The sequence below is a fragment of the Budorcas taxicolor genome, chromosome X (genome assembly GCF_023091745.1).
Source record: "Budorcas taxicolor isolate Tak-1 chromosome X, Takin1.1, whole genome shotgun sequence".
NCBI lineage: Eukaryota > Metazoa > Chordata > Mammalia > Artiodactyla > Bovidae > Budorcas > Budorcas taxicolor.
In genome coordinates this window covers 52,558,562-52,568,416 of record NC_068935.1, presented here as the reverse complement: position 1 = coordinate 52,568,416, position 9,855 = coordinate 52,558,562, and the positions used below count along the sequence as shown (strand labels likewise).

General features: G+C 40.0%; 1 pseudogene; it reads left to right on the top strand.

Moving 5' to 3' along the window:
• Positions 1-7,637: 7,637 nt before the first annotated feature.
• Positions 7,638-8,115, top strand: LOC128070078 (peptidyl-prolyl cis-trans isomerase A-like; annotated as a pseudogene).
• Positions 8,116-9,855: the final 1,740 nt, after the last annotated feature.

Here is a 9,855-nt window from a genome sequence, read left to right as displayed (position 1 = left end):
TTCTGGAAACCAATGTCAGGTATTTAGGTATTTTGAGGGTGAATAGAAAACTGCCATTGAAAGTTTTTGCCTATCAAAATTGGGAATATTTCAATTCTCTTAATTTTATCATGTTTTCAGTGACAAAGTAGATAAAACCTAAGATAGCACAATTATGAATAGTTAGAATTGGAATTTGTGCCACATTTTTTTGTTACCCCTACATGTATCATGGTGAGAAGACTTTCCTGTTTACTCATATTTTAGATTCCATCATCTTTCAAGGTCTTCTGAACTCCAAACAGAAATGCACCACCTGAAGGTCAGTTCAGAGACAGAGGTGCTGAGGCCTGCTGTCTACACATGTCTCCAAGGTGAGCCTGGAGGTGTCCTTTCCCTCTAACCTCTGTGTGTTCACCAGTAAGGGATTTCCAGGCAAGAGTACTGGAGTGGGTTGCCATTTCCTTCTCCAGGGGATCTTCCCGACCCAGGGAGAGAACCTGGGTCTCCCGCATTGTAGGCAGATGCTTTACCCACTGAGCCACCAGGGAAGCCCCTAATATCAAGATTAAACAGTTTGATATTTAACAAATCATTTTATCAAGTTGCATAGTCTTAATAAATGATAAATTTCAAGAAGTTATAGCATCAAGCAAAATTGTCATAAAGCCAATAATAGCCTTGCTAGCATAAAAGACAATCCCCACAGCTCTGTGCATAACCCCCATCATTGCTGCACAGCCCAGGTTCAGAATTCAGTCCCATCATTTCATGGCAAATAGATGGGGAAATAATGGAAACAGTGCAAAACTTTCTTTTCTTGAGCTCCAAATTCACTGCAGATGGTGACTGCAGCCATGAAATTAAAAGACGCTTGCTCCTTGGAAGAAAAGTTATGACCAACCTAGACAGTATATTAAAAAGCAGAGACATTACTTTGCCAACAAAGGTCTGTCAAGTCAAAGCTATGGTTTTTCCAGTAGTCATGTATGGATGTGAGAGTTGGATTATAAAGAAAGCTGAGCACCGAAGAATTGATGTTTTTGAACTGTGGTGTTGAAGAAGGCTCTTGAGAGTCCCTTGGACTGCAAGGAGATGCAACCAGTCCAGCCTCAAGGAAATCAGTTCTTAACATTCATTGGAAGAGCTGATGCTGAAGTTGAAACTCCAATACTCTGGCCACCTGATTCGAAGAACTGACTCATTGGAAAAGACCCTCATGCTGGGAAAGATTGAATGCAGGAGGAGAAAGGAACGACAGAGGATAAGATGGTTGGATGGCATCACCGGCTCGATGGACTCGAGTATAAGTGAGATGCGGGAGTTGGTGATGGACAGGGAAGCCTGGCATGTGTCTATGGGGTTGTAAAGACTGAGCCACTGAACTGAACTGAATTAGAGAAAGGAAATGCCTCAAAACTAAAAGAGTTGCACCAGGCCCCTCAGCCACAATGCATTTTGAGATAGCAATGGTATAAAGTGAGTGATCCTGAGCCATAAAACAATTGACATGAATCTTGGAGAAAGGCAGATTTTTGGCAAATGTATAGTTCAAATACATAGCTTAAGGAAGACATTTACATGAGAAAAACGCATTGGTTAGCTCAAGGTTTGAGATAAAGTTCCCCTGGAACCAGATGCCACCATGACAACACAGGATTAGATGAAAAAAGGAAAAAAAAAAAAAGTAGTCTGCCACTTGCAATTTATTGTCTCCTGCCACTTGGGGACATATGGCCTGCCTACCAAGACTATTAACAGTCTCACAGCCAGCTCCCCAAATTTTCCAGGGAGGCCCAAAAACTAGAATCTATTTCACCATTTAACTTATTTAACTTTTGTGCAGAGTGTATCATGCAAACTGCCGGGCTGGATGAAGCACAAGCTGGAATCAAGATTGCCGGGAGATACATCAAGAACCTCAGATATGGAGATGACACCGCCCTTAAGGCAGAAAGTGAAAAAGAACTAAAGAGCCTCTTGATGAAATTGAAAGAGGAGAGTGAAAATTTGGCTTAAAACTCAACATTCAGCAAACTAAGATCATGGCACCCAGTCCCATCACTTCATGGCAAATAGATGGGGAAATAATGGAAACAGTGAGAGACTTTACATTTTGGGGCTTCAAAATCACTGCAGTTGGTGACTGCAGCCATGAAATTAAAAGACTCTTGTTCCTTGGAAGAAAAACTATGACAAACCTAGACAGCATATTAAAAAGCAGAGACATTACTTTGCTAACAAAGGTCCTTCTAGTCAAAGCTATGGTTTTTCCAGTGGTCATGTATGGATGTTAGAGTTGGACTATAAAGAAAGCTGAGCACCGAAGAATTGATGATTTTGAACTGTGGTGTTGGAGAAGACTCTTGAGAGTTCCTTGCACTGCAAGGAGATGTAACCAGTCCATCCTAAAGGAAATCAGTCTTGAATATTCACTGGAAGGACTGATGCTGGAGCTGAAACTCCAATATTCTGGCCACCTAAAGTTAAGAACTGACTCGTTGGAAAAGACCTGGATGCTGGGAAAGATTGAAGGCGGGAGGAGAAGGGGACAACAGAGGATAAGATGGTTGGATGGCATCACCAACTCAATGGACATGAGTTTGAACAAGCTCCAGGATTTCCTGATGGACAGGAAGGCCTGGTGTGCTGCAGTCCATGGGGTCGCAAAGTGTCAGACATGACTGAGCAACTGAAATGAACTGAACTGATCTCAGCATTCCTGGAGTTCAAATAGGTCCTGCACCAACTAACAGCACTGGGAGAGGCAGAAACCACATAGACTGGGCTAATAGGTGCATTCCTCTGCTAAGCACAGAGTGAGCACATGAAAAATCCAAGGTCCTATTTTCCCCTGAGAGGGGAAAAGAATTATTACAGGTTCTGGTAGAGCTTCTGGCAGGACTGATTGGTGGGAGCCTTGTCCATGAAAACTAGAAGTGCCTGCTATGTCTAATGCATAGAGACCAACACACAGTCAAGGAAAATGAAGAGTCAGATAAACATATCCTCAATCAGTCAAATCTAAAGAACAAGGCAAATCGCCAGAAACCAATTCCAATAAAAGAAATCACACAATTAATTAAAATTTAAAATAACATTTATTCTAAAAATTTCATAAATGTCTGCCAAAACACATTAAGAATGAACAACAAAAGATTGTCATGGACCTTTCAGATATTAAAAACAGAATATCATGGACAACTTTATGCCAATACACTTAAAATTTTGATACAATGTATAAATTTCTACAAAAAAAATTTACCAGAAATAACTCAGAAGCAATTTAAAACTGAATAGTTCTACAGTGATAAAAGGATTTGCATTGTTAATGAAAATCTTCCTACATTGAAAGTTGCAGGTGCAAAGAGCTTCACTAGCAATTCTACCAAACATTTAAAAAAGCAATAATTCCAGCATTACACAAACTCTTATTCCCAATAATAGAATAAGAAGGTATGATTTGCAACTCATGAGTCTAACATCAGCTTGTTAACAAACTCTATCAAGAATTGTCTAAGAAAGGAAAATTACATGTGAATCTCATTCAAAAATATGCATGCAAAAATCCTTATAAAATACCAGCAACAGAAAAAAGGATTAATATAGCATTAGATTGTGGAGTTATTTCAGAAATGCTGTTTCTGTTTTGCTTTAAAATTTTAATTAATGCAATGTACTACATTACCATATTAAAAGAGGAAAATCATGATAGTTAAAACAGATGGAGTGAAATTACTTCATAAAATTAATCACATGTTCACAATAAAAAGACTCAGCTAAATTTCTACAGGTAAACTTGCTTTAAGGGAACTCCCTGGTGATCCAGTGGTTAGGACTTCACACTTTCACTACCAAGGGCCCACGTTAATGTACATGATATATAATTCTGCTCATAAAAATACACAATAATATAAAGATGAATGACTGGAATTGAGAAGTACATTTAGCGAGCTCTCCACAAAAGTGAAGTGAAAGTCACTCAGTCATGTCCTACTCTTTGTGACAGTAGGACTACACAGTCCATGGAATTCTCTAGGCCAGAATACTGGAGTGGGTAGCCTTTCCCTTCTCCAGGGGATCTTCCCAACCCACGAATCGAACCCAGGTCGGCTGCATTGCATGTGGTTTCTTTACCAGCTGAGCCATTCCTAAGTGCTTTCCAAAAGTCACCTCATTAACATACCAACACCCCACTGTGGCTCACCTCACTTAGGAAATCCCAAGTGTTTTAGGAGCTCTGTGCCAGAAACAGAACAAAGATCAAACATATATTTTTCATTATAAATACTGTGTCACATATGTCAACTTAAAAAAATGCACAACATGATGGTTGCAAGTTAAGTTTTCAATCAATCAATTCAGTTGCTCAGTCGTGTCTGACTCTTCGTGACCCCATGAACTGCAGTACGCCAGGCCTCCCTGTCCATCACCAACTCCCGGAGTCCACCCAAACCCATGTCCACTGAGTCGGTGATACCATCCAACCATCTCATCCTCTGTCATCCCCTTCTCCTCCTGCCCACAATCCCTCCCAGCATCAGAGTCTTTTCCAATGAGTCAACTCTTTGCATGAGGTGGCCAAAGTACTGGAGTTTCAGCTTTAGCATCATTCCTTCCAAAGAAATCCCAGGGCTGATCTCCTTCAGAATGGACTGGTTGGATCTCCTTGCAGTCCCAGGGATTCTCAAGAGTCTTCTCCAACACCAAAGTTCAAAAGCATCAATTCTTCGGTGCTCAGCTTTCTTAATAGTCCAACTCTAACATCCATACATGACCACTGGAAAAACCATAGCCTTGACTAGACCGACCTTTGTTGACTAATGTTTTAATTGGGGCAAAATGAGGAGTGCAGCCCAGATTTAGCACCTCAAGTAGCTCTGAGAATCTTCTCTGAAGAGGTATGGGAGAAGGACCGTATATATGCTATTTTTAGTGAAGGGGGAATACAGGCAGTCAAGCACATGTTTTTCCACGAAGTTTCTACTAGTTTCTTGAAGCCTTCACTAGTCACATGGAACAGTCATCACCATGAAGGATTTTAGTACTTTTCTGCATCTGGTACTTTTCTAGATATGAGGAAATACAAGAATTGGACTCATAAAATCTGGGGGCTTTCCAGGTGGTATTAATTGTGAAGAATCTGCCTGCCAATACAGGAGACATAAGAGACACAGGTCCAATCCCTCGGTTGGGAAGGCCCCCTGGAGAAAATATTCTTGCCTGGAGAATCCCGTGGAGAGAGGAGCGTGGAGGGCTATAGGCCATGGGGTCGCAAAGAGTCAGACATGACTGAAGCAACTTAGCATGCATAAAATTGGCTCCTGAAAATATCTATCTGAAGACCTGTCCTGCCAGTCCACACACACACACACACACATACATACACACACCCCAAATCCCCCCACCCCCACTCAGCAGAGAGGACCTCATCTCCTTTCCGCTCTCCACCCTGAATGAAGGGCAGCAGCTGCAGTGGCAAAAGACATAATCCTTGTAGACGTAGATGGCAAGTGCCCATGGAAAGTGGCTAATTTGTAGTTGATGCATAGAACCTTGCATAAATAGATATTTGATTTTTGACAAAAGTAGCACTGCAGGGGAGTAAGGGAAAAGTCCATTTTTTTTCTTAAATGGTGTGGAGACAACTAAGTATACAGAGGGGAAAAAGTATTAAAAAATTAAACTTAACCCTGACTTCACCACACACACATACATCAGTATACACAGTCCCTCCTCATTATTTGATTTGGTACTTGTGAATTTCTTTGTTCACTAAAATTTATTTGTAATCCCCAAATCAATACTTACAGGCTTTTGTGGTCATTGTGATACTGTACTGAGTAGTGAATGTGAGTCTCTCAATGCAGACACTGTCAGATGAGGTCAAATAAGGCAATGTTCTGCCTTGTGTTAGTTCTCATACTGTAAACAACTGTTCTTTCCAAGGTCTATTAGTGCCACATCTTTTTTCCTTTTTTTGCTTGTTTTTGATGTTTTTACTGTTTAAAATGGCCTCTAAGCACAGCACTGGAGTACTGTCCAGAGTTCCTAAGAAAGCTATGATTTGCCTTATAGAGAAAATATGAGTATTAATAAGCTTCTTCAGGCATGAATTACAGTGCTTGGGCTGCTGGCCATGAGTTTCTCAACCTAAATAAACCTACATTATGAGGCAGTAATCAAGTAGAAAGCATTTATCTGAGATCTAAGAATTGCAATCAGTGCACACAGATTTTGGTTGTAACCCAGTGTCTCCCTTGGAAGTAAATGATCCTTTAAAGGCAAAGAAGAGAGGTTTGTATTATAAAGAATTTTAATTGGAATTAGAGGCAGACAGTAGCATTGGCTCAACATGATTAAGTGCTAAGATTATTGCATGCATGCTAAGTTGCTTCAGTCATGTCCAACTCTTTGAAACTCTGTGGACTGTAGACTGCCAGGCTCCTCTGTCAATGGGATTCTCCAGGCAAGAATACTGGAGTGGATTGTCATGCCCTTCTCCAGGGAATCTTCCCAACCCCTGGATCAAACCCAGGTCTCTTACGTCTTCTGCATTGCAGGTGGGTTCCTTACCACAGAGGGCTATAAAATTCCTCACTGTGACAAATGCAGGTGTCTCTAGGTTTGTGATTTGGCCCAGTTTAAAGTTCATGGTTCCACCTGGTTGGGACATGTATAAAATTCACCTTGGTAATGGCCTCCCAGCTCTAAGACCCCTTGACATAAGCAACTCCATTTTATTTCATAGGTTCAAAGTTAATGAGTCAGTAATTCGGTATATCCAGAAAAAAGAAGAGGAAATTTACCCATCTTTACATGAGGCAGCTCAAGAAAGTGCTAAAGGAACAGTTCTAGTGTGTGATGATGCTATGGAAAAGTGACTAAGTCTGTGTATTTATAAGATGATAACAAATTAGTGAAAGCATAGTGGGCAGTATTCTTGTGAGGCTGAAAGCCAAAAACATTTACAGTCACATTACCCAGGGTTAGAAAAATGTTAAACTCTTCTTGACAAAGGCTGACTGATTGGCTTACACATTTCAAAAGGCCATATGTGTGAAAAACATTGAACTTGTAAATGAGGCAGGTCTGTAGGTCAGAAGGTTATGGAAGAATTTTTAAAGTATCCACTAAGTCTTATACAGGAGAAGAATAATGGAAAGAGAAGATTTACAATGTTGATGAGACTGGCTTGTTTTAAAAGGACATTAGCAAAGATGATATACAACAGAAATGGCATTTCAGATGGTGAAAATGTCATCAGAGACTTACAGGAACCTAATCCTATATTTTTCCTAAGAGCATAGGTCATCATTTGCTAATTCAGTGTTTATGGTGACTTTATAAAACATAACTATTGGGGATAATTAGAATTAAATATATATATATATATATATATATATATATATATATATATTATATAATCTTACAAATCAATAAGAAAAAGATGGACAACAAAGACCATTACAGAAAAATGAGCAAACTATTTGAACAATTCCCTCAAAAGAGAGGAATTCCACAGTTCAAAGATCATTTTAAATGGTGCTCAACATTGTTAGTAATTAGGAAAACATAAATTAAAACCACAGTACAGAAGCCTTGCAGACACCACCACTCTGAGCTTCCTGCACTGCCCAGCCTAGTTCACACCCACCATGTTTTTGGACATCACCATCCACAGAGAGCCCTTAGGCTGCATCCCCTTTAAACTGTTTGCAGACCAAGTTACAAAAAGAGCAGAAAACTTTCATACTCTGAGCACTGGGGAGAAAGGTTATGGTTATAAAGTTTCCTGCTTTCACAGAATAATTCCAGGATGTATGTGCCAGGGTAGTAGCTTCACATGCCACAATGGCACTGGTGGCAAGTCCATCTATGGGGAGAAATTTGATGATGAGTATTTCATCCTGAATCATATGGGTCCTGGCATCTTGTCCATGGCAAATGCTGGTCCCAACACAAAATAGTTCCCAGTTTTTCATCTACACTGCCAAGACTGAGTGGTTGGATGGCAAGCATGTAGTCATTGGCAAGGTGAAAGACAGCAAGAATATTGTAGAAGCCATGGAGTGCTTTGGTTCCAGGAATGGCAAGATCAGCAAGATCATCACCACTGACTGTGGACAAATCTAATAAATTTGACTTGTGTTCTACTTAACCACCAGACCATTCCTTTTGTAGCTCAGGAGAGCACCCCTTCACCCACATCTGCTCGAAATATCCTATAATCATTGTGGTCTCACTGCAGTTCTTTGGGTTCCATATTTTCCTTATCTCCCTCCACGTTTAGCTGGATTGTGATGTTAAATTTATGATTACGGAATAAAAACTAAACAACAGAAACAACAACAAAAACCCACAGTATGAGATCATTATCCACATTCCAGACTGCTAAATTTTTCAGTACAGTTCAGTCTCTCCGTCGTGTCTGACTCTTTGTGACCCCATGGACTTTAGCGCCATTCCTTCTGTAAAATGGTAAATTTTTACAACCTGATAATGTCCCATGGTGAAAAAGATAAAATTCTAATACTCTGTGGGTAGAAGTGCACAATTAACATAAGCACTTTGGAAAACAAGACTCATTTAATAAAACTGAAAACATATATACTCTGTAGTCCAGCAATTCCATTCTTGAGTAAAAACCATACAAAAGCACATGTATACACACACCGAAGGCACTGAAAAGAATTCCCATAATAGCACTGTTCTTAATAGCCCGAACTGGAAACAATCCATAGGTACATTATTGGTGAAGCTAGGAATAATCTGGGGTATTTCTTCTCATAATGAGAAAAAGAACTCTAAATATGGGGAGGTGTACCCATATTTTCTGAAATGATTATCATACCCATGTTTTTTTAATGAGGATAGAAATTGTGAGTGCTCAGAGCAAGCTCCAGAGAAAGGTAATGTGCTCTAGTCTAGAAGTAACAGATCTTTTTTCCATATTTTCTTTATTTTTAAAAGCATAACAGTTTTCATTTTGTTAGCTTAAGATACCATTTTAAATATTTTAAGTGTATTAGCATATTAAAATGCACTGAAAGTTAAAGAAGCATTCCCCTGCTCTTGCTATGTGAATAGACATGTCATTTAACTGATTTAAATTTTATTGTCTTCACCTATTAAACGGTGATGAGTCAAGTCCATTAGCTAGAAATGTATTAGCAAATAATGGAACACTTGAATAACAGGGTTCAAATAAGAGTTACCCTTTCTCTCACAATAAGAAAAATCCAAAAATCAGCAGTTGCAGGCATTGTTTCAGGTGCTCAAAATGAATTAAAGGACTTAGCCTCTTTCTTTGTGTTTCACTATCATTACTGTCAGTTCAGTACAGTTTAGTCACTCAGTCATGTCCAACTCTTTGCGACCCCATGAATCCCAGCACGCCAGGCCTCCCTGTCCATCACCATCTCTCGGAGATCACTCAGACTCACGTCCATCGAGTCCGTGATGCCATAGAGCCATCTCATCCTGGGTCGTCCCCTTCTCCTCCTGTCCCCAGTCCCTCCCAGCATCAGAGTATTTTCCAGTGAGTCAACTCTTCACATGAGGTGGCCAAAGTACTGGAGCTTCAGCTTTAGCATCATCCCTTCCAAAGAAATCCCAGGGTTGATTTCTTTCAGAATGGACTGGTTGGATCTCCTTGCAGTCCAAGGGACACTCAAAAGTCTTCTTCAACACCACAGTTTAAAAGCATCAATTCTTTGGCGCTCAGCCTTTTTCACAGTCCAAATCTCACATCCATACATGACCACTGGAAAAACCATAGCCTTGACTAGACGGACCTTATTCGGCTTTTGAATATACTATCTAGGTTGGTCACAACTTTTCTTCCAAGGAGTAAGCGTCTTTTAATTTCATGGC